The sequence below is a fragment of the Callithrix jacchus genome, chromosome 19, assembly GCF_049354715.1.
Source record: "Callithrix jacchus isolate 240 chromosome 19, calJac240_pri, whole genome shotgun sequence".
In the NCBI taxonomy this organism is placed as follows: Eukaryota; Metazoa; Chordata; class Mammalia; order Primates; family Cebidae; genus Callithrix; species Callithrix jacchus.
In genome coordinates, this window is record NC_133520.1 from 16,754,004 (window position 1) to 16,772,288 (window position 18,285).

Here is an 18,285-nt window from a genome sequence, read left to right on the forward strand (position 1 = left end):
GTTTTTGGGTGAGCATAGATCACCATTTTACTTGAATAAATATCTAGGAGTGGGTTTACAGGATCACACTTTTAATTACCACACATATGTGAATATTTATGATATATATTAATACATGGACAGAGAAATGTTTATCTTATTACCTTTTTGGTCTTCTTGTTCTTTCTTTTCTCCTCCTTCTCCTTTTTATCCCATGAAGATATTAACTAAAGTAGCATTATTTTTTTTTGAGACAGGGTCTCACTTTTTCACCCAGGCTGGAGTGCAGTGGTGCAATCACTGTTTACTGCAGCCTCAACCTCAGACGATCCTCCCACCTCAGCCTTCTGGGTAGCTGAGATTACAGGTGTGCGCCACCATGCCTGGGTAATTTTTTTGTATTTTTAGTAGAGACGGGGTTTCACCATGTAGGCCAGGCTGGTCTTGAACTCCTAGGCTCAAGCTATCTGCCCACTTTGTCCTCCCAAAGTGCTGAGATGACAGGCATGAGCTACCATGCCAGGCCCATTAAATTTATTGATTAATTTGTGTAGAGAGCCACCACTTTAAAGTTCTGATACCGCCAGGCACGGTGGCTCGAGACTGGGCAGGAGTTTGAGACCAGCCTGACCAACATGGAGAAACCACATCTCTGCTAAAAATACAGAATTAGCCAGGCGTGGTGGCACATGCCTGTAATCCCAGTTACTCAGGAGGCTGAGGCAGGAGAATTGCTTGAACCCGGGAGGTGGAAGCTGTAGTGAGCTGAGATTGTGCCACTGCACTCTAGCCTGGGCAACAAAGTGAAACTTCGCCTCAAAAAAAAAAAAAAAGTCCAGATACCATTCATCTAGACAATAAATTCCTGAAACTAAACCATGAGCAGCCCCAATATCTGAGGAACAATTTGCGATTTTGAATCTTTCCACTGTTACAGAGAAAAACAGACATCTTTTGCTTTGATTTATATATTACCAAGTGATTTCTCATCCCGTGAGCACACTGGAATTTCTAGGCTTGAAGGATCGTGGAGAACTCCCCAGGGTCCTTGCCTGGAGGCAAGATAACATTTTTGGTAGATGAGGAACATACTCTCACCAACTTCTTTCAATAGCCACTTCAAATATCTATCAGTCTGTACCATCTGCATGTCTCACCAAGAATTCTCTTGTTGCATTTTAAACACATTTCCTCCTAGCCTTTTCTGTGAAATGACACTAGCAAACTCTTGCAAAACTAGAATTACTTGTTCAAAGCCAGCCCTGAGTATGGTGCTTTCATAAAGGTAGGCAATTCCAATTATGTTGTTTACCCACTTAAGCGCACCGAGTCTCGGCTACCTTAGGGACTTTCTTTTCATTTGTTTTCTCCTTTTGTTAATTAATAAGCTAAGTGAAATGAGGGGTCTCCTATGGAAGTGACTGCAAAGAGGAAGCCACTGCAAATTCATCAATGTGGTGTTCTCTAGGACTTATTAATGGCAAAGAGATACAGAGAAAAATCTATACTGTCTCCTCTTTTATCCTGACAAAAACTTAGCTGCTACTCCATGCCCTGAATCAGGAAAGAGCCAATTTCTTTTAAGGGCTCACATCATTGTAATCTAACCCTAGTTTTCAGCATACATGGCATCGATCCACAGTATGGTTTTCAAATGGGACATTTATTCAGTCATATGTGCTTTTCATTCCCCTTTTACTGAGCACCTACTGTGACCAGGTCACTTCGTATGTGATGAGATCTGTCAGTCCTTGACATTAATGTTATTATGATTGGTTAGAAATTACAGTTTGGAGATTAAGAATGAAAGCTCTCAAGGGAAGCCAAAGCTGAATTCAGGTTTTATGGGTACTTCAGCTAACATAGTTAGCACAGGCCTCGTCAAGAAAAAGAATTTTAAGCTGGGCGCGGTGGCAGATGCCTATAATCCCAGCACTTTGGGAGGTCAAGGCGGTTGGATCACCTGAGGTCAGGAGTTTGAGACCAGTCTGACCAACGTGGAGAAACCACATCTCTACTAAAAATACAAAATTAGGTGGGCATGGTGGCGCACGCCTGTAATCTCAGCTACCCAGGAGACTCGCTTGAACCTGTGAAGTGGAGTTCGCCGTGAGCCAAAATCAGGCCATTGCACTCCAGCCTGGGCAACGAAACAAGAGTGAAACTCCAACTCAAAAAAAAAAAAAAGAGAGAATTTAAAAAATTACAAACACAAAATTAGGCACAGGGCCTTGAGAGGGCCATGTAAGTGGAGGATCCTGAAATCTCAGCTCATTCATCTCTCAGAAAATGCCCTCTAAGCCAAGCACACTGTGGTTTAAATCTCAGCAATGTGACGTTGGGCAAGTGACTCAACTGCTCTCAGCTCCGTGTCCTCATCTCCAAGATGAGAAAATGAGGAGATAATAAAATACATCTCATAATGATATCGTGAGGGCTCCAAAGATGAGGACACAAAGCACTGAGCCCCTCATTTAGCCTGGCTGTAACAGATGCACAATAAATGGTAGCTATTATTAGGAACGCCATTACTATTTTGAGCTTTCACCCAGTAGGATTGCTTAATCACAAAATCTAGCTTCCAGAGCAGAATCTAGGGAAGAGAGAGAATGAAGTCCGAGTTTACACCTTCCTGCTAGTCTAGCTTGTGTGTATGGTACACACGTGATGTGCCCGTGAAGCTGAGCACCACTGCACTACAACTGCACCACATACAGGGCACAGCAAGCACGCTGCCTGCTGCATTAAATGTCTCCTTGCCCTAAGAACTGATTCATTATGAGGTCATAAAGCAATTACCTTCAAAACACTGTATTAATATCTGATTGTGCAATTAAACCAGACCTGTTTAGCTTTGCCTTCCTTGAGCAAAGTGTGTTCATTCAGCATAAGTGAGAAGGGTAATTACAAACTAGTCAAATTTTGTTTAAATTTGCAAGCAGTGGATGGGTGATAATAAAGCAAGAAAGACCATTTGGAAACTATTAAATTACTTCCTTTGCATTTGCACAGCAGATTCCTCTGGTTTTGATGTCATGACGTTCCTGTAAAGTAGGTAAACGTGTTTCCATATTACCAGTTTACGATTTTTAACTTGGCAGTTTTTTTTCCCGGAGACAGGCTCTTGCTCTGTCATGCAGGCTAGAGCACAGTGGCTCGATCAGGGCTCACTGAGGCCTCAATATCCCAGGCTCAAGCAATTCTCCTGCCTCAGCCTACCCAGTAGCTGGTACTACAGGCATGCACCACTGCACCTGGTTAATTTTTGTATTTTTTTTAGAGACGCAGTTTTACCATGTTGTCAAGACTGGTCTTGAACTCCTGGGCTCAAGTGATCTGCCGGCCTTGGCCTCCCAAAGTATTAGAATTATAGGCATAAGCTACCATGCCCAACCTCTAACCTTTCTTATTTTTTGTGTTTTGTTTTTTTTTCTTTTCAAGCCCAGCAATCAACCAAAAATAAGGGGGGGGGGTGCAATTCTTCTCTATCTCATAGGGCTTGAAGAGTCAGGTTCTCACTCATGTTTCCCTCTGAGAGAAGAGGCCAGAGTAATTGAAAAATAAATTGATAAACAACTTATTAGAGCAGACAAGTTATCAGAGCATGGCTTCTTTCTCCCTTTGAAATTTTCCTTTTGAAATCTTGTGGATTTTGAAGCCTGAACAGTCTGAAAGTCTGGCAAAAAAACAAAATGTAATTATGCTTCAGTTAGCTAGGATCAATGATTGAGAGGGGCAAAGATTTAATTTCCCCACGATTTCCAGCAGCCACCTCTAGCTCTGCCGAATAGGCATGCAATCCAAGCAGAAACAGCATGCCTGCTGCGTGAACATGACTTCAAGACGAACCTCCAGCCTGCCTTCCTAACAGACTGCCAGCCCTTAAGCCCCTCCTGTATAGAAATTCTGACTAGCAAAGCAGACTCCAGTGTTCTGGTAATAGAAGTTAATTGAATTATCCGAGGGCTGATCAGAAAACTTATTGGTTGCAATCTTTGTAGTAGAAACCCATTCTTAAGATGTATGTGTTCAGTTCTTGCCTTAGTAGATAGAATGCCCGTAACGAAAACTTGCATGATTCAAAATCTTGTAGCACCTCACAGCTATCCTTGAGAATCGGAACACGAAGTATTGCCACGGATTTACTCGTTTACCATTTCTTTCACCCAACTGTGAGTTTAGTAAATATTTGTTGAATGGAATTGAGGGAAGCCCCAAAGGGAAAAGGAGGTGCTGGAAGCCCTGTTAGAATCTGTACTGAAATCAGGGTCAAATCTCACAGCCCAGCACAATGGGCCATGCAGAGGGAGCATTTGATAAGTGTCTACTAGTGGAATTAACTAGTGAGAGGGGCTGGAGCAAAGACAGTGTTGAACCAGTTCACCAATTTGCTCTAGGCTTGTCTTTATCTATGTAAGGATAACCGATGCGAAGCAATACTTTACTTAAACATGATTAAAAAAACAAAAAACAAAAAAAACCTCCCTGTTCCATTGCTGCTATTTTATGAGCTTTCCAAGCATTCCTTACTATGTAGGTTCCTTAAACATCATTATTCTTTTGGAATGGATATTGTTTTGTAGAAAACTTTACATTCAATAACCTCCAAAGATGTCTCACATGCTTAAAAAAGACAAATAGGTGTGAGTTAGACAGAGAAGTGCGAGAAATATCGAATTAATTCATCAAATGTCTTGTGCATCGGCCGTGTGCCAAGCTCTGAGGATTCACGAGTGAGCAAAACAAAAGTGGTCCCCATCCTACAGAGCTACACATGAACATAATAGAAACATAATTACAATCTGGAACTAGGTTCCAACAGGGACAGGAGCCAGGGTGGGGCACCCAATTCAGTTTAGGAGGATAGGGAAGTGCTCTTTAGGGAAGGACACGAAGTGAAACATATGTAGGAAAAGGCAACAAATACAGAAACTGTTCCCCGCAGAGGGATCAGCATATAAGACCATGAAGAAGAGAGAAATCTGGTACTTTTTAGGAAGTTTGCAAAGTGGAGACAAAAAGAGCTGGGTGAGGCAGGGCCTTGTAGTTAAACCTCTGGTCTGACATTGATCATAAAGGGGTCACATGAAACTGACAATGAAAGACTCCCATGGCCTTTCAGCATCCTCTGCTAACAGAAGTTAGCAACACGGCCCAGTGATTTTTAGTATACATGAAAAGCAGCTCTACTTACGTCATCCCATGCAGGCCTCATAGGGCCTGTGGGCTGGGGCAGGGAGCGGCAGGGGCGGGGTTGGGGGGGGAGCTGTTCGTTGCCCCTGCATCTTTCACTCTCCATTTTGCCTCCCCAGCAGAGCCCTTGTCATGTTCAGGTGGAGCCTCCTGTCCTCTACTGTCACCCACTTCAGGGACAGAGACCCTATTCCTGGTTCCACAGAGGTGGCTCCCAATAGACAAGGGAATTAGCAAATGGCATTTCTCTGGGGAATCTTTTTTGGGCTAGGGGTGAGCACGGGATCAAAAGCAGCCCAATCAGACTGAAGACAGAAGCTCAGATTCCATGACTGGGAAAGTGTTCTTTCCATTCCACTGTGCCAATTACTTGCAGTTGTCTCTCATCCACAGGAGGAACCTTCAACCCTCAGGTGAAGCCAACACCAAGTACAGCAGAGCAGAGAGGTAGAAAGCCCCTGGGCTCTCAGTAAAATGGTGGAGATGCTGAGCTGACCCACCCCAAAGCCTGCCCTTCATCACTTACACTTCCTTATTCATTGAGATTTTGCATCTGCTCCTCCCTTTGGTTCTTTGACACTAGGATAGTACTCCCCCAACTTTTCTGGTAAATCCCTTTTTATCTCCTTTACTGGGTCCCCGACACTTTCCAGTTTCTAAATGTGTTTTTTTTTTTTTAATGAAGTTTTCTAAACGAAGTTACCTCTGAACATCTCTCCACTTTCTCTCAGGGAGATCTCAGCCACTCCCATGGCTTCCTTCTTTATTTAAAGATCTGTTTACATTTCCTTACAACATCTCCAAGTGATGGTCCAGCTTTAATACCTCCGGTAAACTCACCGATAATTCAAATACCTTCCACATTGATGTAGTTTCTCTTTAGAGTCAGCAGCCACTCCTGATTTCCCAACTTCAGAAATAGTTGCTTAAATGTATGCAAAAGAGCCAGAGGGTGTCTTGCAGAACCCAAGAACAGGAAGTGTATCTAGAAATCTGACAGCCTACAGGCACCCAGGCAACTGCTCCCAGGCTCTCTCTCAGAAGTTATCTCTGCATGGGCTTCCTTCTCGGTTTTGCACCCTGGTAGCTTCATATGGAAGCATGAGGCCAGCAGCAGGTCACCAGCTGGGCAATCACATCTTCAGCCTCCCAGTGAGAGAGAGAGAGAGACAGAGAGAGACAGAGAGAGAGAGAGAGTCTCTTTCTTTGCGTTAGTCCCAAACTGAGGAAGAGTTCTGATTGACCCATCTCGGGTCCAGCGTCCCTAAACAGGGGCTGTGCATTTACACAGTGGCCTCCACAACAGCTGTGGAGAGAGCAGAGGGTGCTTCCCAGGAAGGGGGAAGGGTCCATTCCCAGAAATGGAGGGAGTGCCTGGCTGCCAAAACAATGGGGGCCTAGTACAAACAGGACACAGGCCCTTCCCTGTGAGTAAGGGGACAGTTCTCAGAGAAAGGAGTTACTAAGGGTACGGGCAGAAGCCCAGTGATTTCACTCAGGTCAGAGACCCTGGAGCCATTTCGACTCCTCCCTCTGTCACCATCCACCCACTTCCTTGATGTCCAATAAGACACGAACTCCTACTACTTCTTTCCAAATCCCTTATAGTCCTGCCTTCCTTTGGTTTCTCACTCCAGCTCCTTAGTTTCAGTCCTCATTGCCTCTCCCCTGGGTTCTCTAATTACCCACTGGTTTGCCAGTCTTTCTTCTACTTTTATCCAATCTGTGGTCAGACTAATCATCCTAAAATACCACCAGGAAGAGCTTTCTTCCCAGATCTAAAAACTTTCCAATGTCACCTGGCTGTAGAACAAAGTCCAAACACTTTGGCTGGCTATTCAGGAATGTCCCCAGCTGCCACTGGCATTGTTACTTATGTTCTCCACATCTGCGGCCTTTGTGGCCTTTCCTAACAGGAGTTTCCCAGCCATGTGCCCAGGGTGTGATTTCACCCACCCCCCGCCTTAGGAGTGGGGCTCAAATGGCTTAAGCCCACCAACATAGCCCCATCACCCTGATCCTACCTACTGGCTCAAGAAAAGACATTGAGCTAGATTCAAGCCAGCCAGCATGTTCTCCAGACCACAGTCATTGGCTCGGGGGACTGCGTGTGAGCCCCACTGACCCCCCAGAGCAAACCTCAGGACTTGTGCTGGTGAAGCTGGCCATAGAGGCTCTTTCTTCTTCTGGTCATGAATTGAGAAGCTTATAGTCCAGGGGCTGCTGCCAACCGTTGTAGTTCTCAAGAATAGCTGTAAACAGGGCAATCGGCCTAAAAACAGTTTTCTGAAAGCCAGTTCATCAAAAGCCAATTTCTGAATCAAATTAAAAATATAAGTACAGTTAGGCTGGGTGCAATGGCTCACATCTGTAATTCCAGCACTTTGGGTGGCTGAGATGGGCGGATCACTTGAGGTCAGGAGTTCGAGACCAGCCTGGCCAACATGGTGAAACCCTGTCTCTACTAAAAATACAAAAAATAGTCAGGCATGGTGGTGGGCTCCTGTAATTTCAGCTACTTAAGAGGCTGAGGCAGGAGAATCTCTTAAACCCAGGAATTGGAGATTGCAGTGAGCCAAGTTAGCACCACTGCACTCCAGCTTGGGTAACAGAGCAAGACTCCATCTCAAAACAAACAAACAAACTATATATATATATACATATGTATGTGTATATATATATGCATGTTCATTGACTGTTTTTAAAAAGCATATTCCTTAAATCATGTTTTTGGCAAATTGGTCATTTGGCACATTGGTCGTTTGGCTTCAAGCCGGGGAGGTGGAGTCAGGGTGAAGCCTTCAGAAGAGGAGAGGAAAGACACAAATGCAAAGTCCTTAGTGTGGCTTTGAACTCCAGATTGGCCTTGATTGAAGCCTGCCACACCTCCTGACTTTTCCAAAACGTGAGTCAGTCCATTCCCGTTTTAGTTTGACCCAGGTTTGGTTGGGTTTCCTGTTACTGGTAAGTGAAAGCATCCTCACAATGTATTTTTCTGAATATTTCCAAATTCTGACCTTCCAGCCCTTGGCTCCAGCCAAACCAGTCTACTCACCTTTCCCCGGGTCCTCATGATCTTCCATTGCATCATCATTCTCTTCTGCTCCTTCCTTCAGCCCCTCTGCCTGTTCGGCATCCCCCTGGCTTTCCAGACAGAAGCCTCTCCCTGTTCCTGGGGCAGCCCCCATGGGTTGTTACAGCCCTCCACGGCCCCTGCAGCCCTCCACAGCCCCTGCAGCCCTCCACGGCCCCTGCAGTCCCCCACAGCTCCTGGAGCCCTCCATGGCCTCTGCCTTCTGTGCATAGCTGTCCAGCTTCTTTGGTCACGGGGATCAAAAACTCACCAAGTTCCTTCAGAAGGCCAGTGGGGGCCGGGCGCGGTGGCTCATACCTGTAATCCCAGCAGTTTGGGAGGCCAAGGCGGGCAGATCACAAGGTCAAGAGATCAAGACTATCCTGCCCAACATGGTGAAACCCCGTCTCTACTAAAAATACAAAAATGAGCTGGGCATGGTGGTGCACGCCTGTAATCCCAGCTACTCAGGAGGCTGAGGCAGGAGAATTGCTTGAACCTAAGAGGTGGCAGTTGCAGTGAACTGAGATCCTGCCACTGCACTCCAGCCTGGCGACAGAGCGAGACTCCGTCTCGAGCAAGCAAACAAACAAACCAGAAGCCCAGTGGGAACAAAGGCTGCTCCCCACTGCCTTTGAAAGCTCCTTCCTGCCTTTCATCAAAGGCCTTCTGGTGGCCCCACATGCTGTTCTTTGCTCTCTCTGTGTGCCCGCTCTAATCCCAGTTCCACGGACAGGCAGCTTCTTCCTCACCATTGCTGTTCCCTTATGATGGCTATTACCTGTGCCCCGCACAGTCCCCACTTCTACCTCAGGATGTCCTTCCAGCTCCTGTTCCCTCAGTTGCTTGTCTCATTTTCTCCCTGGGTCCAAACTAGACTTCCTGGACACAGTCCAATGGGAACCACTAATCCTTTTACACTAGACCATGCTGGGTCCCTGCCTAGCCTATGGCTGGCCAGATACCAGGTAAAGTGTTTGCTCCTGTTCCAAACACCTGTGGAGAGGTGATGGGTTATGGAGCCCCCTTTGGGGTACCCCTTACGTACGGGTTGAGAGAGGGGAGGCCTGGCAACCTAGAAATGGACTGTGGGCATGACGAGACCACCGACATTTTCAGAATGCTGTCCCACCCATTTGGCTGTTAATCACACACCCTACTGTGTGCTGCCATATGGAGCTATTTAAATGTTTATTATTTAAATATTTGTTATCAGCCAGGTGTGGTGGCTCACACTTATAAACCCAGCACTTTGGGAGGCCGAAATGAGTGGATCATTTGAAGTCAGGAGTTTGAGACCAGCTCAGCCAACATGGTGAAACCCTGTCTCTACTAAAAATACAAAAATTAGCTGGGCATGGAGACATATGCCTGTAATCCTAGGGAGGCTGAGGCAAGAGAATTGCTTGAACCTAGGAGGTAGAGGTTGCAGTGAGCCAAGATCATGCCACTGCACTCCAGCCTGGGTGACAGAGTGAGACTCCGTCTCAAAAGAAAAAGAAGTTTGTTGTCTACATTTTTGTATGTTTGCTTCTTATCTCCTCAACTACTACTCAGTTACTATTATCGGCTGTTCCGTAGACAGAGCAGGCTGCCCCACACATAGAGTAGCCCAAGTAGATTATAACATTTCTTAACAGTAGAGATGATGGCACTAGATTCTAACAAAATGCTAACAATAAAGAATAGTTACTGAGCATTTACCATGTAACTGCTTTACAGAACAATTAAAAACACCTCAATGCAAAGCCTCACCTATGATATCCCCACTTCACAGATGAGGAAGTTGAGGCCACAACTCACAACCAGTCAGAGGGCTGGTGGTTTGCACCCAACCGGTTTGATTCCGGAATCTGTGCTTTTAGCACTTTGCCCCTTCTGCAGTTGGTGCTGACTACATATTTACTGTTATTGTGAATACAGTGTTGAAAAGGAAACTACCCTTTCTCTTTATGTCAGGTTAGTCCTCACTGGCCAATTTGTTCTACGAACACTTACTTTTTGGCCAAAAGCCTCCCTTTCACAGCCAGGAAACTAATGCCAGAGAAATGTCAACAGAGCAGAAGACAATCCATTTTTGAACCAAAAACTCCCTCTTGGCTTGAAGCAAGCTCATCAGCCAGATGCTCTGGCCCCTCTCCCATGTCGTCCTGGTACGGCTTTGCAGAAAGCTGGATCCAGGGGCCATGTGCAAGGTGGCTTCCACAGGCACAAGCAATTGCCAGATAGGCGTGCGGGCTGAAGCTCCAAACAGCAAATCATTTCAGCCGCTTTCACCTTCCCTGCATGCCAAATTCAGGGGGCAGAGGTGGGGCATCTTAGCCTGGATTCCCCTTGACTGGTGTTGAGGTTTCCCAGAGCTAGGGGCCGGGCTAGTCCCTCCCAAGCCTTCAAACCATTAATTAACCATGGTCCCCAGACACACTCCCTGCCAGAGACAGCCACACTTCCCTTTCCCCAACCTCTCTGCCAAGACTGGAAAATCGGCAGGCTGTTTGGCTGTTTGGGGGCTGTGGATGCTTCCAACTGAGGGAGAAGGGCAGGTCTGCCCACTTTACAGATGAAGAGGTAAAGGCAGACAACTCATTTAGGGCCATGCAGTTCTGGATGGTTGTCACGAGGAGCACTGAGGTTACCTCCTCTAACAGGGTTCTTGCTCTAAGCTTTCTCTCCCTCTCTCTGCCTCTCTTCCCAGCACCCCAGTCCCTGTAGGCCAGGCTTTCTGTTGATCACCAAGACCCCCTTCATCTCACTCTCCCTCCTTCGCAAAGCCCTCCCATGCCCTGGGAGCCTTCTGAATCCTGACTTGAACATAAAGGAGTTGGGGGGAAAGGGAAGAACTGTGGGTGAGATGGGGGATGGAAGAGGAAGCAGAGATTCAGCTGACAGTGCCTAATGGTGGAAGACCTGTCTCAGGCCCGGAAAAGCCACACCATGGCCTCTGTTTTTCTGTGCAGCAGTGGCCCTCCCAGGGAGATGGGGTGTGGGGAACCCACAGAAAAGCTTTTCTAATGAAAGGGCTGGGGGAGGACTTCCAAAGGAGAGAGGGAGAAAGTTGCCAACTCAATCTCTTCTCCCTTCTCTTACCCCCACCTGTTTGTCTACTGACCTTCTTAGCTGCTCTTCTGTCATTTCCTGGACCGATCAACATTTTCTGAACAGGCACAAGATATTAACTAGGAAGCTCAGATCTAGAAGAGCAGAAGCCTTAGACTCACCCTGTCCAAAACTATTTTCTTTTTTCGAGAGAGTCTCACTCTGTTGCCCAGGCTGGAGTGCAGTGGCACCATCATGGCTCATGGCAGCCTCGGACTCCTGGACTCAAAAGATCCTCCTTCCTCAACCTCCCAAGTGGCTGGAACTACAGGCGCACGACACCATGCCCAGCTAATTTTTACATTTTTTGTAGAGATGGGGTCTCACTACGTTACCCAGGTTCAATACTATCTTTTTATAGTTGAAGAAACTAAGGCCCAGCTAGGAGTGTATCTTGACCAAGATCATACAGCTAACGAGCAACAAAGCTGAGATGGAAAAATGTGTTCTTTGTACTATATGGGGCTTATTCATTCACACATGCAAGATGTCCCCATGGAGAGCTTGCAGACCAGTCTCCCAGCACAGTGACTGAGAACCTGGACCGCTTCTTACCTCTTCAAGCCTGCCCAGGGGGCATCAATTTGTCCTGCCACAGATTCTTCTTCACTCAGTCACTGTGGGAGTGGAAGACATTCTGCGGAGGCTATGCCCAGAGAGGCAGCCACGGCCCTCCCCATGACACACAGCCCAGATGCTCTCTGCAGCCCTTGGCCTGTTTGCCAGGCTGGCTTCTGCTTGTGCCCTGGGATGGGCAATGCCCAGGACTGACAAAGCTGGTTCCGTGCACACTTGGCCACAGTGGCTGGTGCTGGTGCCTCCTGCCCTGCAGGCTGGGCACCTCGAGGGTTCCAGAACCTTACCACTACCAACAGCTTCTCATCTGGCAGCTGGGTGGACATCCAGAAGTGACAAAATGGAAGCTCTAGCCCTCTCTGGGCGCCAGTCAGCGTCTAGCACTGTTACTTCTGGGTCTATGAGGAGAGTGCTGGTGGTGTGGGGGTGAGAATGAGGGGTAGGGCGGCAGGCTTGTCATCACACTGCCTTGGAGAAAGGCACCCTGAGTGTCCCAGGAAGAGGCTATTAATAGGCCTCCCTGCACGCACTCAGCGGTCCTGGGCTGGGCTGTGTGAGGATGAGTCAGCAGATGGAAGGGCTGATGGTGAGCTCAGGATGCAGAGCCGCCTCTCCGCAGGGGAAGTGGAGGCTGTGAGACTGCACTTTTGAGCAACCCTGGTCTTGTGCCACCCCACCCTCTTCTGAGTATATAATCTGTTTAGCTGGTATATTACCAGTGTTGTAAATTCCAATTCTGAAGCCAGAATTCTTTTTTTTTTTTTTTAAGAGACATGCTTCACTCTGTTGCCTAGGCTGGAATGCAGTGGTGCAATCCTGGCTCACTGCAGCATCGACCTCCTGGGCTCAAGCAATCCTCCCACCTCAACCTCCCAAATAGCTGGGACTACAGGCACGTGCCACTATGCCTGGCTAATTTTGAAGCCAGAATTTAAAGCAGCAAAAAAATCCAGAAAATCCTTTCCCCCATGTCCCCTCTCTTACTTCCTCTTCATTGACAAAGCTGGGCGCAGGGAAGAGGGCTCCATCCCTGGCAATGTGGAGGGCCGCTCAGCCACTAGGAATGCCCCTCTCCACACCTTCCCAGCCACTGACTCACTCCGGGACGAGCTCCCAGTGTAGATAAACACATGTTGAGCACCAGGCCCTGTGACAGGCGGGTTCACACATAATATCTCATCCCCATAATGACCTCGGGAGACGGATATATTGATATCTCGCTTTCACAGATGAAGAATCAAAGCTGAGAGTGATTAAGCTATTTGTCCAAGGAGCTGTAGCCACTGTCATTTGTCGAGTGTCTAACAGATGCTTGCGTGCAGTTTCATTTCTTTCTTTCTTTTTTTGTGAAAGAGAGTCTCACTCTGTTGCCCAGGCTGGGGTGCAATAGCATGATCTCGGCTCACTGCAGCCTCCACCTCCCAGGTTCAAGTGATTCTCCTGCCTCAGCCTTCTGAGTAGCCAGGAATACAGGTAACTGCCACCATATCCAGCTAATTTTTTGTATTTTTAATAGAGAAGGGGTTTCACCATGTTGGTCAGGCTGGTTTCGAACGCCTGACCTCAGGTGATCCACCCACCTCAGCCTCCCAAAGTGCTGGGATTACAGGCATGAGCCACTGCTCCTGGCCTCACAGTTTCTTTAAGGAAGTTAAAGGTCCTCACTTTACATATAAGGAAATTGAGGCTCAGAGGGGCAGGGCAGCCTGGAAAGTGGCCACACTGTGCCTGGGTATGCCTGCCTCCCAAGCCTACACTGTCTCCAGGCCCCAGGGCAGCCAGGAATCCAGCTGTGTCGCTGCCTCTAAGTCCACCAACCCACTGCCTTCTTGATGAAGGATGGCCTTGTGTGCCCTGACTGAACACCTATCAGTCTATGGTACCCGTCATTATCAGAACCAGCAGACTGGCCTCGGGTCAGACCTTCCTATCTCGTACATGACACCTGTGCACCTCCATCCTTTAGAAAGGAGAGAGCCTGGTGAGCTGATTCCAAGGTCAGGAGAGTGGAAGTTAAAAGAGCCTAAAGGGGACACTTTCCTGCCATCAATCCCATGGCCATGTGAGCAGAGCTTCCCGTCAGCCCCAGGTTTGACTGAAGTAGCCTTAAAGGTAACAGATGTAACATCTACCTGCTCATTTCTATTACATCACAAAAGTTCTGTGGTTTGTGGTTGGTAAATTTAGATACCGGAATATTCGACTCCCAGGAAAGGAATATATACAGGGGATTGTGAGGAGATGAAAAAGGAGTCTCCAATGGGTATTTTAACTTTTGGTTTTGTTTTGTTTTTGAGATGTCTCACTCTGTCTCCCAGGCTAGAGTGTGGTGGCACAATGTCAGCTCACTGCAACCTCCACCATCAAGGTTCAAGCAGTTCTCGTGTCTCAGCCTCCCGAGTAGCTAGGATTACAGGCACCTGCCACCATGCCTGGCTAATTTTTTTTTTTTTTTAGTAGAAACAGGGTTTTGCCATGTTGGCCAGGCTGATCTCAAACTCCTGGCCTCAAATGATCCACCTGCCTCGGTCTCCCAAAGTGCAGGGGTTACAAGCAAGAACCACTGTGCCCAGGCATAACTTTTGGTTTCTAAGATGCTACAAGTGGTGGAGACAATGGTGAGTCAAGGGTGTTTTCATACATCCTGGAAAGGTGAGATGAGTCCTCCTTCAGCTGGTTTCCCCAAGTGCCATTGGCTGGGGGAATTAACAATAGCCATTTGGTTGAGTGCAGTGGCTCACATCTGTAATCCCAGCACTTCGGGAGGCTTGAGGTCAGAAGCTTGACACTACACCAGCCTGAGCAACATAGTGAGACCCTGTCTCTACAGAAACAAAATTAAAATGAAATTAATAGCCCTTCCCCTTCCCGTCTGTAGTCTGCTTTAATTTTTTTCATAGTCCTTTTCTCTAACCCATGTTGCATTATATATGTACATATGTGTATAGATATATACCTGTTTATTTATTTTCTATCTCCTCACTCCCCTATAAGAATGTAAGCTCCACAAGAACAAGGACTGTGTATCTTATTTACCACAGTTTCCCAGGGGCTGTAAATATAAGAAGCCTTCAGTAGAGACATGCTGAACGAATGAAGGAAGGAATAGATGCACCCTGAAGGGTGGTTTAACCCTCTATAAATATCTTCCATGTCAGTTTCTCTGGGGAGTGGGTAACAGAACCCACAGTCCCCTGAGCCTTCACTCCCCTCTCAGCATCAGCCAGAAGAGAGTCTCCTTGGGTTCTGCTCTCTGGGGTAGGGGAGAGAGGCTGATGCTTGTGATGAGCCTTCTGTTGGGATCTACCAAGCACTGAGCAGAGGATGGAGGAGACACAATTCCCACCCCATCCCAAGGGAATCCCCATTCTTGTGTGTTTCCTGACAGGAATGGGGCAGGTCTGCAGCCAGTTGTAGAAACCAGGGAAACTCTGGAAAGGGCCACCCTCAGTGATTATGGGTCCTTCAGCTGCCCACCCAGCCTAAGCCCCTACAACCCTGCTTCATTCACCAGTTTTCAGAGCGACAGCTAAGCTGCACGTACACAGGAGGCAGACGCCAGCCCTGTTGTCTCTGTTCCCAGGCCCCAGGATGACAAGACACTTGGTGTGTTCAGATGAAAGGGCAGGATTGCCAATCCCGCCGAGCTCCCTGGAATGGGAAGCTGGACTCTCTGAACTCGTGATTACCACTGTTGTGGAGATTAAAGACTTCCTGTGGGAGAGAGCGGTCCTCCCGAGCCAAACACTAAGGGCTGGCCGGTGGCCATCTGTGGGGCCTCCTTGGCAGCCAGAGCTGGACGGACTTGGCTCTCTCATCGAGGGCTAACTTTCTTGAGGAAAAATCAAGGTGTCTGGGCCAAAAACAGTCCCTGAGGGAGTCCTGTGCTGAGGCCTGGGCACTCTCTTGGCTTCCTCAGCCCCAGCCTGACCCACCTTTGCAAAAGCAGCTACCATGGCACATCCAGTAGGAGCAGGCCAAGGTCCCCACACACTTGCCTCTCCCGAGAATTTCTGATGTGTGTGGCGAGGAGGAAGAAGGGCACGCTGGGGAAGCCAGCTTGCAGGAGCCTCGGGGATGCAGGAAGGCCTCTGCTTCCTTATTTGCCCCACCAAGGGCCTGAACCAGTCAGACCCTGGGAGGCTGGTGCATGTGCTGAGTCCCCACTGTTGAGACCTACGAAGTCCTGGCAGAGGATGGAGGAGACAGAGTTCCCTCAAACTGTGCCCCAATCTGGCTAAAGATCAAAAGCATCTGAACTCTTAGTAGAAAAGCAGATCTCAGGCCAGGAGCAAGGGCCCACACCCTATAATCCTAACACTTTGGGAGGCAAGGCAGGAAGATCGCAAGACCAGGAGTTTGGGACCAACTAGGTGACAAAGTGAAAGCTTATCTCTACAGAAAATTTAAAAATTAGCCAGGCATGGTGGTGTCTGTGGCTCTAGCTACACAGAAGGCTGAGACAGGAGGATTGCTTGAGCCCAGATGCTGAGGCTGAGCCCTGTTTGCACCATTGCACTCCAGCCTGGGTGATAACAGAGGGAGATCCTGTCTCAAAGAAACAAACAACAACAACAAAAAATCAACCCTCAGGCCATACCCTGTGAGTTCTGGCTCACTCTATCTCAGGCAGGTCCTAAAAATCTATTTTTTAAAGAAGATATTCCTGGTGTGCTGGTTCTGAGTGCCTGTGAATGGGGAAAGTAGGATGCGGCACTGGGCAAGGGTCAGCAAACAGGATTCCCGCCTCTGTTCTTTCATATGACTTTGGGAAAGTCACTTTGCTTCTCTGGGCCTCAATATCCTGAGCTCGAACAATGTGTTCCATTCTCAGAATGTGCTCAAAGGGATGTGTCACCGTGCATGGCCGTGGTCCCAAGGAATGCTCTGATCTCTAGGCCACCCTTAGCTGGGAGGAGGACCCTTTAGGAGGCTCTGATAACAACAGTGGCAGTCAGCATCACTGATGCTGAGCCAGGCTCTCAGCCCAGCGCTTGATCTGCATTGTCTCATTTTGTCTTCACCAATAACCTTAGGAGGCCACACTTGCCCATAGAACTTTCTGAAATAATGGAAATATTCTGTCCACACCGCCCAAAAACAGTGTCGCTAGCTATGTGTGGCTGCTGAGCATCTGAAATGTGGCTAGTGCAACTAAGAAAATGGATTTTAAATTTTGTTTAATTTTACTTGAATTTCACATCTACACATGGCTGGGCACAGAGGCTCACGCCTGTAATCGCAGCACTTTGGCAGGCAAAGGCAGGCAGATTACCTGAGGTAAGGAGTTCAAGACCAGCCTGGCCAATGTGGTGAAACCCTGTCTCTACTAAAAATACAAAAATTAGCCAGGCATGGTGACGGGTGCCTGTAATCCCAGCTACTCGGGAGGCTGAGGCAGGAGAATCACTTGAACCCGGGAGGCGGAGGTTGCAGTGAGCCGAGATCACGCTGTTGCTCTCCAGTCTAAGTGACAGGAGTGAAACTCCATCTCGTAAATAAATAAATAAATAGCCACACATAGCCAGTGGCTACCATATTGACCAGCCTGACTCCAAGACATGATCTAGTATTATTTTCATTTTAGGAACAAGAGAACAGGATTGGAGAGGTGAAGTGATGTGGCAGAGCTGGGATTTGCATCTGGATCTGAGGGACTCCGGGAGGTCTCCTCGCAATCACTGTAGAGTTCCACCAAGTCTGGAGGGCAGGACTCCAGTCCCAGCCCTGTGTCTGAGAAGTAGGTTGACACTTCTCTCAGTTGGGGTAGTGTCCCAGGTCCTTCTAGCTTGGACACCCCAGGCCAGTATATTTGGGGTGAGACATGGGGAGAATAAGAGGAATGCAGTTGCCTGGTGTCTAGAGCCTCCCAGACACAGAGGCATCCATGTCTACCCACCAGGCTCCTCCTGCCACAGTTCTCACAAGTCATTGGTCTTCTCCATGTCCCAAATGTTAGATGCTTCTAAAGACAGGCTACTCCTCATAACACTTCTACGATGTAAATAGTATCATACCCATTGTACAGCTGGAGAAACTGAGCTTCAGAGCAATGAACTAAATTGTCCAATTTCCCGCAGCACAGTGAGTGGTAGAATCCGGACTTGAACTCTGATCTGTGTGATCCCAGAGGTGAGCCCTCCACCTCTGCCCTGTGTGGTCAGAGGGTTGAGCTGAGGCCCCAGGAACGTACTCAGCTGAAAGTCTGCTTTGTTACCAAGACACACTCATCCCCAGCAGGATCCTGTCACCCTCCCTGAACCCAAAGGGATTCTGTTCTCCTGCCAAAGGCCTGGCTTCTGGACTCACCGAGGCCCATGAAGATTGGTGTACAGGAGCCTCTGGCTGGAAAACCAAAGAGGAGGAAG